This window comes from Chroicocephalus ridibundus, chromosome 5 (genome assembly GCF_963924245.1).
Source record: "Chroicocephalus ridibundus chromosome 5, bChrRid1.1, whole genome shotgun sequence".
NCBI classification, from domain to species: Eukaryota; Metazoa; Chordata; class Aves; order Charadriiformes; family Laridae; genus Chroicocephalus; species Chroicocephalus ridibundus.
Window position 1 is genome coordinate 67,832,500 of NC_086288.1, and position 15,041 is coordinate 67,847,540.

At 44.2% G+C, this 15,041-nt stretch overlaps 1 protein-coding gene across 4 annotated transcripts in view; it reads right to left on the reverse strand.

Annotated features, from left to right (window-relative positions):
• The window catches only part of RBM47 (RNA binding motif protein 47), an 81,675-nt gene that overhangs the window by 53,497 nt on the left and 13,137 nt on the right, over positions 1-15,041 (reverse strand). The window contains exon 1 of one of the 4 annotated variants that reach the window (XM_063336586.1): positions 2,082-2,395. The exons of the other annotated variants lie outside the window; for them this stretch is intronic. The gene's annotated coding sequence lies outside the window, so the exon portion shown is untranslated. Of the gene's footprint in view, positions 1-2,081; positions 2,396-15,041 lie in introns of those variants that run through there. 4 annotated transcript variants of the gene reach the window in all.

A 15,041-nucleotide genomic window follows, 5' to 3' on the forward strand; every position in this document is an offset into this window, starting at 1 on the left:
AAACTTGGTTTTTTTTCCTATGTAAGGACTAAAACCAGATATCATTTACTCCCATGCACACACAACCAGTAATACTTTATGCTCGTAGTGCTTCTGTTCATTATATGAAAGCTGGAGAATTGAGTAACACAATGTTCTGTACCAGAAAACCGCAGCATTTAGCCAGTGTATCAGTTTCCCAGAGTAGTTTTATGGTATTTCTATTTTTTAGATCTTCCATTAATGCTCAAAGTAGATCTGTTTTTCCATGCAAAGGAATGATTAAGATAAAAATCTGTAGTGCCTACTCTGGCAAGCACATTGATGCATTTTCTGAGATCAGTGGCAAATTGAGCTGCAATCTGGCTGTCCTGAGGCTCGCAGCACGGCTAGTGGGAAAATCCTGATTCAAACCCCCAAGTTATAAAATCCATCTTGTTCCTACACATTTTTATAATTCAAAAACCTTTCACCGCATTCTACAAAATTCACATTGTAACTTTGCAGCTTTGGCAGACGCTGTATTTTGAGAGCTGACACACAGAACCCTGATCTGCTCACTACTATGAAATTGGGAGCTGTTGGCTACATGTATTTCAGTGAAAAAAAGTGGTTTCTATTTTTAAGCACAGGCACAGCTATTTGTGGTTGGCTGGGTCTCAGTCCAGCTTACCTGCAGGCTACAATTCAGATTTGAGGCTTGGACTCGATTTATGTTAAAACTGGAATTACACGGTCCGCTCTCGCTAACTTTTGCACAAGATTGAGGGACTCTCAGGACCAGCTTGCTATTACAAGACTTCTGCTTAGAGCAAAACTTCTCTGAGGACAACAGTTTGCATTTGAGTTGAGCCCCATCTGCACTAGAGCCAGATCTTTGGCTGTGTAGATTCAAAATTGTCCGCTAACCGATCAGAATTTAGACACTTGAAGTGAAGGGATGCATTTGAATCAACACAGCTCCCTTTATTCTATGTGGATATTGAAGGGTATTGAAGTTTTGCCTGTGTTGTGAACTCCTAGTTGGGTCATTTTTATGGTACTGCACATCAGTCATGGACGGCTAGATTATTTTGTTTTTGTAAACACAGGGGAATAGATGTACAGAAACCGTTGTTCTGAAATAACATACATTCAGAGAACTAAATGGATGTTACAGACCATTGTGAAGGGAGATGACAAATCATATTTTAATGATTACCAACGCTCCGGGCATCACCAGATTATGGGAAAGGTGTTAGAAGATGCCTTAGGAAAGATTGCTAGGTGGTTGTCTAAAAGTCACCCAACACTAATAAAATACCAGATGCCGAAACCAAACAAACCATTAGCAGTCTGGCAATGTCGAGAAGTGTAAGACTGGTATTGCAAACCTGAAAACAGGATTTTTTCGTGATTGATCGTACTGTCCTTTTTCTTTTGCAACTTATCGCCTGAATCTAAACCCAAACTGGATTGGTATTTTGGAATAATCCTGAAGTATTGTGCAGTGATAGACAGTATTTCTTATTACAGTTACATACTTGTGGGCTTTTAAACACTATTAGTGGCTTACACTTGCACAGCCTTTCCCTTGAAGGAATCCCATCTCCCTTGCTGAAGTATTTTCACATATTGTTTTCACCTCCTTTGATATACTGTCAGCTCTGAAGGAGAACACAGTGTGAAATGATTAAAGTTAGAAATTAAAAAAAAATACTTGGTTTCACTAAGGTTACTGGGACATTTTGAGAGATAGAACACATTTATCTGATCTCACGCATTAGCTGGCTACTCATTAAAAATGCAGGGATGGCTATGCTTTGGAAACTAAGCATCTTGGCCACTTCTAAAGATTTTCTTCTTACTGAAGTACAGCATTGGCTCCAAGAGTACTAGCAGCAAGCACCATTCATCCTAGGAAAAGTCAAAACCCTCTCATCTATTTAATTATTAAAATTAAAAAAGCCAGGCTGGATGAGGCTTTGAGCAACCTGGTCTACTGAAAGTTGTCCCTGCCTGTGGCAGGGCTGTTGGAACTAGCTGATCTTTAAGATCCGTTACAACCCAAATCATTCTATGATTCTAAAAAAGGATCTAGATCACGAATAGTGTTTCCATACCTTCACCCGTTGCTCAAGTAGGAAGTAGGGATACATGACTGCTTGAAAGTGAAGAACTGCGGAGGATGAAAGCAGGTCCAACACAACAAACAGCAACATCTCTGGTTCGGGGACAGCCAAGGCTGCGTCTGCAAATTTCCTATTTGCTACTTACATTTGCTTCACTAAAGATAATAAATTATCTCCTGCTAGACACCAGGTCTGTCTGAGCCGAGGTGAGAAGTGCTATTGCAGTGAATTTTGCAGAGGAACGGCACACAGCCGGTGAGAGCCTGCCCTACCAGCCAGCACCACCTCCCACCAGCCTCGTTCCTCTCTGCAAGCTCATTTCTGGGTCGGGGCACCGGTTCAAGAGTCGGACTTGAGAGCCTGCCACCAGGGCGGATCTCCTGCGGTCCTCCCCCTGCTCTGGTGTTGGCTTCCAGGGTGGCCGGGAGGATGATGGGAGCGTCCCACCGCCCTGGCCAGGCTGAGCTGAGCTGTAACCCCAGCACATTTAGGGGAAAGGTAAGGTGTTTCTTCACGCCAGGCTTCTCTCAGGAATGAAGGCAATGGCATGTTGGAACAATGTCACTCCTAGATACAAACAAGTGAGGGCAACTCAGCCAGTACAAATAAACAAATAGAGGCACAGAGGGATGAAAAATTGCGCCTTTTGGATTTGCTGCTAGTCTTCACATGTGCATTTGACATGTAGATGCTATTATGATGGATGCTATTGATTAAATCCCAGTTATTGAGCCCATTGGCTGACGCCACTTCATTGATAGGTTGAATACAATTTCATTTGCTTGCAGTTAAGTAAATCATCAGTGTCAATCAACATTTTTTTAGGGTGCTAAGCCCACAAAAAATGTGCAGTGGGCAGAGCAGTGATGAATACAAGCCTGTGGGATCACACTGCGTATGAGCCTGAAATTCCAGGCTATGAATCAGTCTGAGGACTGTGTGGCAGAGCTTGCCGTGATCTTTTGCAGAAACTAGCACATGGATTAACACTTTTCATCAGGGAGTTAGTCAACATTTTGCACGTTAGCATCTTCCTGATTGCATTCTTTGTTAAGGAACAGAGAAGTAAGTGGTAGCTCACAGCTTCTTTGGCATGCAGATCTTCCACCCGTGATATTGTGGGAGAAATGAAGGAGAGATGGGTTTAAAATCCCAGAGCTGTACTGAGGAATTTCCACTGTTTAAACAAAGACCCCTCCATCCCTGTGCCACTTGTGATGCTGCTGGTTGTCAGGAACTCTGCAGCCTCTGGGGGTTTTGCAGCCAGCAGAGCTGCTGGTGGGTATTCTGAGCGAATTTATTTCTAGCGAGCAAACAGTCTAGCGTGTCCCATGCCCAAGGCTAGCATCCCTTGGGTGCCGTACAGGACAAGCCAACACATGTCTGTTTAGTCCTGGAGGCTCTGTTCCTTCCACGCTGTAACTGAAAATGGAGGCAAGGGGGTTGTATTGCCTTAATTCTGCTAAAATCCCTCCCTTGCCATCTGTAGGCCCATATGAAGTACTATATGCAAGGAAGGAAAGAAGATAAATGATGTTCCAGAGAAGGTAAAAGAAATTCTGCATGGCCTCATTAAAAATGCATATCCCTGGGAAACAGATTCCTAGAAACTACATTTTCTACTGATTTCATTCCAGTTGAGTGAAGAAGGAAATGGTGGGACTACGGCAGTTGCTCAAAAGGAGGTTTCACCCCTTTCATGTTATTGGTGATATTCTTTTAGAAACCTGTGTCCCCAAGGTCTTTTTTGCCTTGTGACCAAGATGAAGAAGCAATATCCAACTTAAATGCCCACATTTCTAACCTAAAGAAAAACGACACAGTGCTCAGTCATGCAAATTAACGTATCAGTCAGAATCCACCAACTTGTCTGGGATATCAGATTATGATTTGAGACAACTTCTCTTAACCTAATGAGTCTGCATTCTTCGTTAAAGCAATTTAGCATAATTACACTACAGTCAAGGTAGCTATATTATTTCAGATATGTTCTTATACCATGATTATCATCTGAGGGCTTTACAGCAGAGCTTTAAGCAACGTGACTAATATCAGCAATAAGTTACTTTATGCCCTCTGAGACAAAAGCTAAAAATGCTATAGCGGCGAATACAACTTAAAAAACGCAGATACCGTTTATAAACCTTTTTATAAAAGCCTGTATCCCAGGCAGTACAGATATGTACAGATCTCCAAAAAAAAACAGTCCATAGGAAAACACAGCCTAACTCCCTGCAGCCACAGAAAAGAAACTCGGAGCTTACGATGATGTGCATTTGCATGCACGTGACAATTCTCATGCTTTTGTGCATGTATTTGGGCACAAAGTCTGCAGTATCACTTTTGTTGCTTTTAAAAAAAATATGAAAAATATTTTTTAGATTATTTATGATTTTTTTAAATGAAAAACTTGTTTATTTAAATAATTTAAAAAAAAATCCTAAGCAATAAGAATATCAGGGTGATTTTTTTCTGATTCCATCACATATATTGCTTGTCCTGTGCCACATGGGCACTCAGATTATAAACCTACAAAACAGTGGGCCAGAAAGAGCTGGTCAGTCTCCTTTCCTCACAGCTTCAGACTTTAAGGCAATGGAATTGCACTGATGTAATATGCTTTGACAAAGTGCTCATCACTGCAGTATAAAAGAGGGGAATAAATAATGCCTTTTTTTTTTTCTGGTGGTCTGAAGATAAGCAAGTTAATTTAAACTACTGAATATAATGTTTCCTGCTATATGTTCTCAAGCACAAGGGCAATCCAAGTTTTGCTGTATTGCTGTGATGGACGTTTTACTTATTTAGAGGATAAAGAAAGAACTTGGGGTCATTTGTTAATCCACAAACTTTGCAAAAATTATTTTAGTTTCATAAAAGAAGACACAGAGCTCAACTCTGAGTCTTCCTATGCACAGAAAGAGGGACACAGAGAAGAAGGTGCTTTTGGCCAAGTAAATCTTGTCAGGCCAGTTTAACAGGGTTAAAAACCCATCCTAGCGTAAATAACTGGGAGCGCTACAGCGCATGTGGGTAGCATGGCTTCAGAGAGCTTAGCCTGCCTCTTACTGGACCCCCAGCCAACATATACCACCATGCAATGCTCCTGCCGCTGACCCCTACTGTCTTCTTCTGCCTCTGGTACCTTCAGCCATGGTACATCTGAGGGAGCGACCTACTGCCCCACAGGTACTGTGGTACCCCTGCTCCCTGCAGCGCTCTCCTCTCCAGCTCAGGCACAGATGGGAAGGCAGACCACCTTGAATTCCTCTACACATCAGAAAATCAGCACAAAATGCGGTTACCTTCCAAACAAAAAACATTGCAAACGCTGTTGTCATCTCAGATTTTTGGGGCCCCTGTAGCACAGTAACCTATCTGCAGCAGTGACCACAAACTGACCCCTACAGAAGAGCCAGAGCAGTACAAGCATATGTGATCTCTCCTGTGAGTCCTTTTCCAGCCTCTGACCACTTTCAGCTCAGGGGACTCCTTGAGCCTGATGTAGTTTGCCCAGAGGTGGGCCTCTCTTCCAAGTACTTGCCCAGACTTCCCTTGAACGCCTCAAAAACTTCTGCAATTATCACACCCTTTGGCAAAGAGCTTCACAGATCTGATATTTGCTGCATGAAGAAATATTTCCTTTTGTTCTGAAAATGGCTTCTACAGATTCATTTAACAGTTGAGAGATGCCGAGCAGCCCACCTCCACCCACCCTCTCCACACCACCTGGGATTTTATAGACCTGAATCAAAGAGACCCCCACGGTGACCTCTGAGCCTGAGCCTACTCACCCAGAAGCTGAGTATCACGCAAATGTTTTGGCTGCTCCTTTCCAAAGGATTAGGGAATTTACTAAAACATTCTTGTTGCCCAGGCTCCCTGCACAGCCTTGCTGCAAAACTTCACCCCACACTCATGGGGACAGACACTGACCGCACCGAATGACACAGTCACGCAAAGCGCAGTGTGGGCCAAAGATCCCACTGAATTCCCACAATTGCTGCTATCTTGGTACTCAGTGAAGTAGCAAAGATTCTGCTTTACTTGATATACTAAACTTGGGCTATTAAAGCTAAGATCCTCTCATTATTTAGATGCACTCACTGCCTTTTAATTATACTACCTAACTCAAGTCTCCTACCATATCGTTCTGCTGTATTTTCATTTGGACTGGACTCCGTGAGCTTTTCAGTTGCCCTCTGAAAGCTGAAAGTTCAGGATGAGCTCAGACAGTGCATTTTTTTTTTTAAAGCTGGCTACTTAAGGAACAATTTGTAATACTTCATGGTTTTGCTGTTTTAACTTCTCTCAGTAAGTGGTTCATAATGGAAATTCTGCCTGATCATGCAGGTCTTGTTCAGGCAATACACTTTCAATTGATTTTACATTCATTTTTCTGAATGATTGGCTTTAAAACCTGATCTTTACATTTAAGTAAAACATGACCAAATACATTTAAACCAGGCACCCTGCATTTACACATGAACCATACGGCTACCTGGTTTTCCTCCCCTACTGGAATGGGAGGGCATTTTCAATTGTTTACAGCAGGGGTAGCTCATCATAACCACATCTGTAAGAAACAGCTTGGCCAGCTGTACTCCTCACAGGTCTGAGTGTGCTAAGGCAGCCCAAGAGCATGTGTTGCCCTACTCACCAGGCAGATCTTTCAGGCATCTGCTCCCCTGCTGAGGCACGGCTACCTGGCTCTGAGAGTCAGCACTGGCATCCTAAGGAGAAGCAGCTAGAACCAGGAACAAATATGTGGAGAAAGTGGGGACAAATGTGTCAAATACCTCAGGTTAATTGGCAATCACTTAAAGCTGTTGTCTAGGCAAGCTCTGAGTATGTTGCAAAGTCAGGGCTTAAAGTAGTAGATGCTGAGGGCTCACCTCTCTGCAAATTTAAAGTTGAAGAGAAGATGCTGATGTTATTTCTCAATTATTTACTTATTTGTTTCTACTATGTTGTGAGATGTTCCAAAACAACCTTAAGATGAGAATAGAGGCCAAAAATAACTCCATAGCAGCACCCTTGATGGGGGTGCCTTGCTCCTCGAGCAACCTGATCTGCTTGAAGATGTTCATGGCAGGGGGACTGGGCCTTTAAAGGTCCCTTCCAACAGATACCATTCTGTGATTTTCTGCTCAGTGTTACTCCTACTGGCATGAGTGTTTTGAAATCTCTGTGGTGACAGACACAGCAGAGGAAGATTTTACAGCTGGAAAAGTGCAATGAAGCGATACCCCTGCTAGCAACCGCTCGCAGTCTTCCCCTCCAGTCTCAGCTGATCACAATATTGCTCTTGTTTCCCCCAGAGACCTGCCTGAGGGGCAGTGCTAAGTGCTCCACATAGCTTCACAGGATCCCTGCTGAGAGACACTGCTGGAGAAACAGCCTGGATCGGAGAATCGCTATGTACACTCACCCGTGGGCTTTGCATGGCCATGGCCCTGGTCCTGCGGCAGAGCTAGTCTCAAGTTAATAATTAAACGTTTAGCATATTACACAAGCATTCCCTCCTGCATTTTCACTGTTGTCCGTTCTTCCGCTTTGTGTTGGCCACTCCTGCCGTCATTTGATTTCACGCGCCGCAGGAGCACGGGTCCCACGGGCATCAGTGTCCCCTCCCCAGCCTCGCCTGCCCCACAGCAATGACCCCGTGCTTCCTGGGTTAGGACCCCTATGCTGCTCCAGCAAACTTTCTTCTGGATTCAAATTACTGAGATCAAAAAGTTCAGCTGGCACAATCCTCGCTCCGTCTGCTCACATATTTATTTGTTCCAGTGACCTGTCAGGTCTTCAGCAGTCCTACCAAACCCATGAGAAGATGCTCTGTTCTCTTCAGAGCTGGACTGACTTGTGCAAAGTCAAACCAAGGGGCTCCTTTGGAGGTAGAGTAGAGACTAGGGGCTATTGAAGGATCACAAAACCATATTTGGAGCCGGCAAGTTACCATTAAAGAATGCTGCCCACTTATGCAGAAAAACTGGGTGCCAGCTGCTCACCAACCCTGTTATTCAAGTTCTGCAGCTTGCAGCACGGGGCTCCTAGAATTAGCTCTCCCAATCTGGTGGTGAGACAACTCTGATGTCTGAAAAGGGTTTGCCTTGGGGTTGTTAAATACCTGCTCCATGTGATTGGGCTAATTAAAAGTTTTTAGCCAAACAAATCCCTGTTTGTGAAGGTATAAAAGCTAAGAGGATTAGATGTTAGTTAAACTAGACATAACTGAGAAACAAAGTTGTTGCTGTTAATTCTTCAAAATGCTACCCTAGTGCGTGCGGGTGAGAGAGGTGGATAACAAAATTAATCTGTGAAACAGAAGTCCCAGATAACAGTTAAATCAGGTATATTCTGTAGAAAAGAAGTGTCTCCCTTGAATTCAATATTGCCTTGTAACAGGGGGAGACTTTGTTCTACATGGCAAAATAAGCTTCAATTAAAATTGTTTGATCTCCAGTATTCTTCTTGTAAAGGAAATGGAGGTATTTTCTGTTATGCTATAGGCTTATTACCATAAGCCCATTGAGTATACAGGTATCTACAAATAGCGGCATAAGCTGGCTAAGGACAACGTACCTCCAAACCCTCATCAGCAGGATTCTCTGCTCTTAAACTGAGAAAGCAGCTGACTCTCATTCCTGTTGTACTGACCAGCTGGGAAGTCAGTGGCTCTCAATGACTTTCCACCCTGTCCCTTTATGGGGTCTTGGTTACAAAGAATTATGTTCTTTTGTGTTTCCACGGGATTCCGAAGTCAACTGTTTTCTTCCACCGATAAGGAACTGCTTGCAATAGCATCGCCAGTAAGGAGAGATTAAGGAAAATGGAATTTAGACCCACAGCATATTTGTGCTGAACAAATGTTTCCTCCCTACCAAAAAAAACCCACCAAAAATAGGCCATTAGAGCCTCCAGACTCCTCCTCCCCCTCTGAAAACACACTCTTGTCTTATGCCTGCTCAGAAATTCTTGACTTCATTCCCAGCGAGACTGTTCGGTTCGGCAGCAGCCAGCAGCCCATCAGCATCTGCTGCTACCTGTCATTTTCCCTTGTTTTACTGCTTCTTCCTGGGCAGACATCCCACGGATCCCAGGGTTTTATCTTGATGGCTCCGTTCTCTCCTACCAGCCTCATTCTAGAACACTTGCTAATGCTGGTAGCACTAATTGCACTTTTATTTGAATGTAAATACTTTGCTTGGGGACATAATAAGTATACACCTGATTTTGGAGCCTCTGAAAGAAGGCTGTTGTGCTGATCAGGGCCAATAAGGAAGGGGGAGATGTAAGAACTACCTCTAACGAAGTAAATTAAGTTAAATCATGTCTGCAAGCCTTCCTGGGCGCTGGAAACCAACAGGACTCTTTAAGGGCCAGAACAGCCCCTGAGACACTTTTGGGCCCATGTCATTTAAATACCAGTTGTCCAAACCAGGAGGCAGATACCGCTCTCCCAGGCACACACTGGGGTTAGGATGAGCTCTGGCTTGTTCCCAGCACCCAGTTTGGGTGCAGCCGTTCGGTTTTGGTGGGCGAGACAGCATCCTCCTCTGGAGGCAATCGGCCTCCCTGCCAGGGAGCAATTCTGGGCACGTTTAATTTACTAGCAGAGATGTAGCTAATGGGGAGCAGAGATAGAAAACCAAACCCCTTCTTGAACAAGCAAAACAAAGAAATCTTTTACATCTGGAAATATTGGGGCAGATGATCAAATAATTAGCACTGCAGCAAGTTTGTACTGCCTGCAGCTAGAAGAACTGCTTTCTATGGAAGCAGGAATGTGGTTGAGCCTGCAAAAACGCGATAAGGGATCTATACCTAATATTTTTGGATGGTCTGCCTATGTCACAGGTAAGTTTCCACGGAACTGAAGGAGCAGAGAACTGAATTCCCATGTAAAAACTCCCTACTCAAACCAGCTGAGGGCGGCTTGGCCGTCAAGTGCCAGTGACACATCGTCACTCCCTCTGGGAAGGTGAAAGTATCAGAAGTAGAGGTGTGTAAACAACCTTTTTTCTTTCTATCACAAGCTGACGCTGGAAACAACACAGACTGTTTTTCCTTGCTTTTCTCAACAAAATTTAAAAAATCCATTTCAGTTCAGTTTATTTTTTTCTGTAGTGCTTCTTTAAAATTTCTTACGCTTTCCACATAAGGGGCTTCAAATAGAAAAGCGGAAATATTTTCCATGGAATTTTCATTTTTACACAGATAAGATTGTTTTGCAAACTTGAGCCAAACTTACAAATAGTTTTCTTTTTACAAAATCTTCACTTTTTGGTAAGTGTGTTGTTTACACAATTTTTTTTTCCCCAGCTGGAATCCTGAGGAGCTTGCATATTGTAAGGAAAAAAAGTACAGGTATGGATTTCTATGCTGATGTTTCATCACATGTGTGGGCTGCTGCTGGCTGTAGGTATGAAATAGAAATTTAGTATACACAGATCTTGCTGATCTAGTAGAAGGATTAAATAACACATCTGCTGGCCCTTTTACAGAAGGATGATTCAAGCAATCCGTAGGTTCCTGGGCTGCTGCACAAGATCACAGCCTGATCACACGTGTATGATGGCATAAATAGATGAATAATAGCAACTGCATTTTCAGTCCCACCCACATTTCATCTTATTTTTTTTTAATCACATAACACCTACACACAATGCTTGGCTAAGACTGACGAACACAAAGTACAAGAAAATCAATATATTGTTTTCTGTGTGTCTCAGGAGGAAATAATAGCTGGTTGGGGTTTTTTTCCTTTTTTTTCTCTCTTTTTTTTTTCTTTTAAGGAAATAAATCTGAGGAAACAGCAGGGAAGTGGCGATAGCCATTAGTTGCCACGGGGTTTCAAAAGGTAAGTCCTTGCACAAGTGCAGGTGGGATTAGACTGGAGTGGAAGACAGCTGACCTGCTCCGAAATACTGCTGCCTGGCTTCCCAGTCGGCTGCGGTCATCTCCGGCGCACACCATGACCTTGCCTCTTTTGAGAGCTGGAAGAGTATTGCCCTTGACTTGAATGGAAGCAGGACCAAGCCCTACCCAGAAAGTTTCGTATGCTACGTGTCGTATGTGCGTGCCAGCATTATGCAACGGCGTGAAAAATGAAAACCTGTCAGGCACAGAACTGGTGCACTCAAGGACATATTGTTATTTGTTTTGCAGCTTTGCCACTCTAACAGGGATTAACAATGTGCCATTGGTAGCTGCCATGATATAGGCAACCAAAGCGCCTCATTTTTTAGCTTTCAGAACATGATCTAAACTTTTGAGGGAAATGGCTTGCTTGGCCTCAAGGTTTTATTTTAAAAAAAAAAAAAGAATTAAACTGAGAAAGCATTTACTTTTTCCAGCCTTCTCTCTTCACTTTCCCCCACCTTTGTCCCCCAGCTAACACAGGAGCAGACTGAATTCACCTCCCTGTTCCTTTATTATTTATTTTTTCAACCAAGTCGGTAGGTATTGTAAGTCGCCAACCTTTGGTTTCTGGAAATTCTTTGGTGTATTACTGCATAGCAGAGTGGTGTGACAAGGATAAAGAGATTAGAAGTAATTTCATATAACTCCTTCTTCTGTCAAAATCTGCAGAGGGCTTTTACTGGTAACTCAGAGTGTTGCTGAAATTCTTCATTAAAAGCTTTCAATATACGGGTAGGAAATCTCTGAGCACTAAGACACAGAGTAACCAAAACAGAGGGAGGGAAGGAATATTAAATCAAAGTCTGAATGGAGAGAGAATACAAAGGGAAAAAACCTGCTCAAGTACACCAATAATAACGCAGGTTATCTCCAAGGGGGTTGACGCCAATTCAGCTTTGAAAGCCAGGAAACCATGTGCTGATTTTCACCACTTTCAATTAATTAGGCATAACCAGAGCAGACGCAGGCTCTCTTTGCCACCATTAGACAGCCAAGGTGGCGGCGAGCTGCTGCTGGGTGGTCACTGCTGCAAGCTGCCAAGGCTCACACAAAATTCAGGCTGTGTTCTCCCTCTACGTAGTACCAGCACACTGCACATACAGCCCATACGGGCAAAATCTGGCCAGCAGATGAGGAGCTTTTCCTGGTAAAGTGGTCAGGTATGACCCCTAGTTTTGTCGGTGTGGGAAAGCAGCAGGGAAGCACATGGAGAAGGAATTCAATATGGTCTGGCCAACACTGCTGGGCCAGCCAACGCTTGTACTGCAGACCTGACCAAAGCTTTGAAGACGAAAAGAGGGTGGCCTGCATTCTCTATGATCGTCTCATTAAATGAACAGAAGAATGGGCAGACATGAAATGATAACATCAGTCCTGTACTTTTTGAAAAGTTACCATCACGTGTTACAAAGCTATCGCCATGCATTGCAGGTCCTCCTCAAAGCTGGTGACCTTGCAGAAAAAGAGAAAGTGCCAATGAGCTTGGGCGCATGTGCGTGAAAGGGAATATACTGCTGCCACACCGGCTTAGGAGAAGACTTTAAACGCTGTGTCCCCTATTAGAGGGTTGCAAACTCTTCTTCTGCTTTTTTTTTTTGGTCCTTTTCTCTGTTTGTGAATCATCCACCCACTAGTTTTCATAAGCATCTTCACAACTCAAGCTTGCCTAATGAAGGCTGCAGCATGACCTGCTGTGTTTCAGCCCACTCAGGACAGGAGGTTTCGTTCATATCTTCAGCCATTTGCTACGTGTGAGGGAAGTTCCTCTGCATGCTTGGTTTCTGACTCTGGATTTCAAGCTGGTTGACATGGGGCTGTCTTTCTGTCTGGTATCTGCAGTACCTAGTGCAACCAACATCTTTATCTGCTTCTGCTTCAGAACAATGCATTAGAAGAACCAAATCTTTGCCAGTTCATGCTGGCTGGGATGTTTAATGCATTCAGGCTCTGATCCTGCACCTTTCCAGTCACAGAGGCTTTTGGGATGGCTCTGGGATGGAGGGGAAGCAGCCCCCTTGCATGGCTGAGCCTTAGCCCTAGCCTGTCTGAAGGCAAAGTGCAAAGTGCAGAGACAGGACTGTGTGGTGGGCTGCTCTGAGCCCACAGTCCCCTCATCTCAGTCTCCTACCAATCTCCCATTCCTCACCTGAAAACAGCTTAACATCAGGTAACTATCACTTGCAATTACCACCCACCAGGAAAAGGAGAGCCAAACACCCTGGCAGTACAGTGTGGATTGCTAGAACTGGACTCTTGCTTTTACAAACCACTTTTTATTAAGCAGATCTCTAGAAGAAGTGTGATGTGGTGGTCAGAGCCGTTCTGGACATATTCTCTAAGTGAGTAAATGTCTAATGCTAGGAGACCTAGCAAGGGCAATACCCCAGTCCTTAGCACTCTTCTCACTATTTGTCTTCCATAATCTCTTCCTTCTTTATCCTCCTATCTTTTCTTATCATGCTAACGACACCAGCCTCATTTATATTTTCCACAGGCTGGTTTTCCAGCTGTGACAATGTCAGTGAAAGAGGCTAGCCCTGCAAGATGCTGTTCACCTGCCCTGTGGAGCCAGGCTCACCAGCCTGCCAGCGGGGATGCCTGTGGGACCATTGCATCCAGAACCATCCTGAAACCAGCCCCTAAACCAGCACAATTCAGAGTGTGAGTGACCCCCGCCCATGAGAAGCTGGCATTTGCTCCCACCTCTTTTACCCAACGGATGTGCAGGAATGTGGATAAAACACAGAAATGAGCCATGGTACAGACACAACACCCTGGGATTCCCTCTTCCCAACCCAAAACCTAATTAGCCTTTGGTGGTGAGGATGTCTCTTCTTGTGGTTTCTCCACCCAGCCCCGCAGCTTCCCAGCCATGCAGCAGCAAGGGAGGATGGTGCCACCCCACTCCAGCTGCTTGCCCCTGGGCACACACCCTGACGTAGGCTCTCTGGCTCAGAAGGGACTGAAGCATTGTGGTGCTTTCCCTGGGCACCCTCCATCCTGACAAGAAGTACCACTGCCCTCAACCCTGTGTTTCACTGGGGGAAGGTGCCAGCCTAGGTCTGGAAGAATGCTGCAGACCTGTGCAGGGGAAAGCGAGGGCTGCAATGTGCTGCTCCTCCCTGAGAAGGGTCAGAGGTCCCCTGGAGCACCCAATATTTGGAAGCTGGGTGCTGTAAAAATGGATCCCGCACTGCTCCGAACCCTCACGGGAGATGGTGGCCTCCTTCACTCACTGTGCAGGGCAGAGGGTGTCCCTGCTCCAGAAGAGAAGCTGGATTTGGGCAATGACGGTGGCTGCTGCCCCCACAACTCTCCCAGAGACATCAGAGGGAACGTGGCGCCTGATGCACTGCGAGAAAGGGGAACTTGTAGCTAAGGCAGATAAACAGGCTCTTGACTACTGCTTTCTGTCCTCATTCTGCACATGGATCCTGTGTATCACTGGCCAAGTCATTTAAACCAAGCTTTGTACAGATGGTCACCAACGGCATGTTCCTTATTTTGGGGTGGGAACATTTTCTGAGATGCAATTTGCTTGCAGAAGCAGAGTGCTTCGAGCTGCAAGTGATCTTGCTGGGAAATGCACTTCGAACATGTGGATCTTAAGCAAAACTAAGTTTTCTGGAAAATAGAGTCATAAGGCAAGCACTGTGACTGACTCATACCGCTAGCTGAAGTGCAATTGAAAAAAAAAAAGGAGGCAATTTATTTTTTCCTTTCTGGATTCTCTACCCTATTTTTATTGTTAAGTTTGGTCAAATTTTTAAATGAAATGCCATCCTAATGCAAGAAAATGTAGTTGCATTATTTGGAAAATGCATAGATAGCACTTCAACTTATTTGCATATGCTTATTTCTGCTCACCCAAAATAACACGCTAAGCTTGACACAAATCTACAGCTAGAGCTTGTTAATCCTAAAGCATATTTTTCAGTGAAGATGACCTTTAACTAAAAAAGTTCACTTGTGCCTGGCCCTGACTTCCTAAATTGTACACTCAAAACTATGGTAAACTTCTTAATT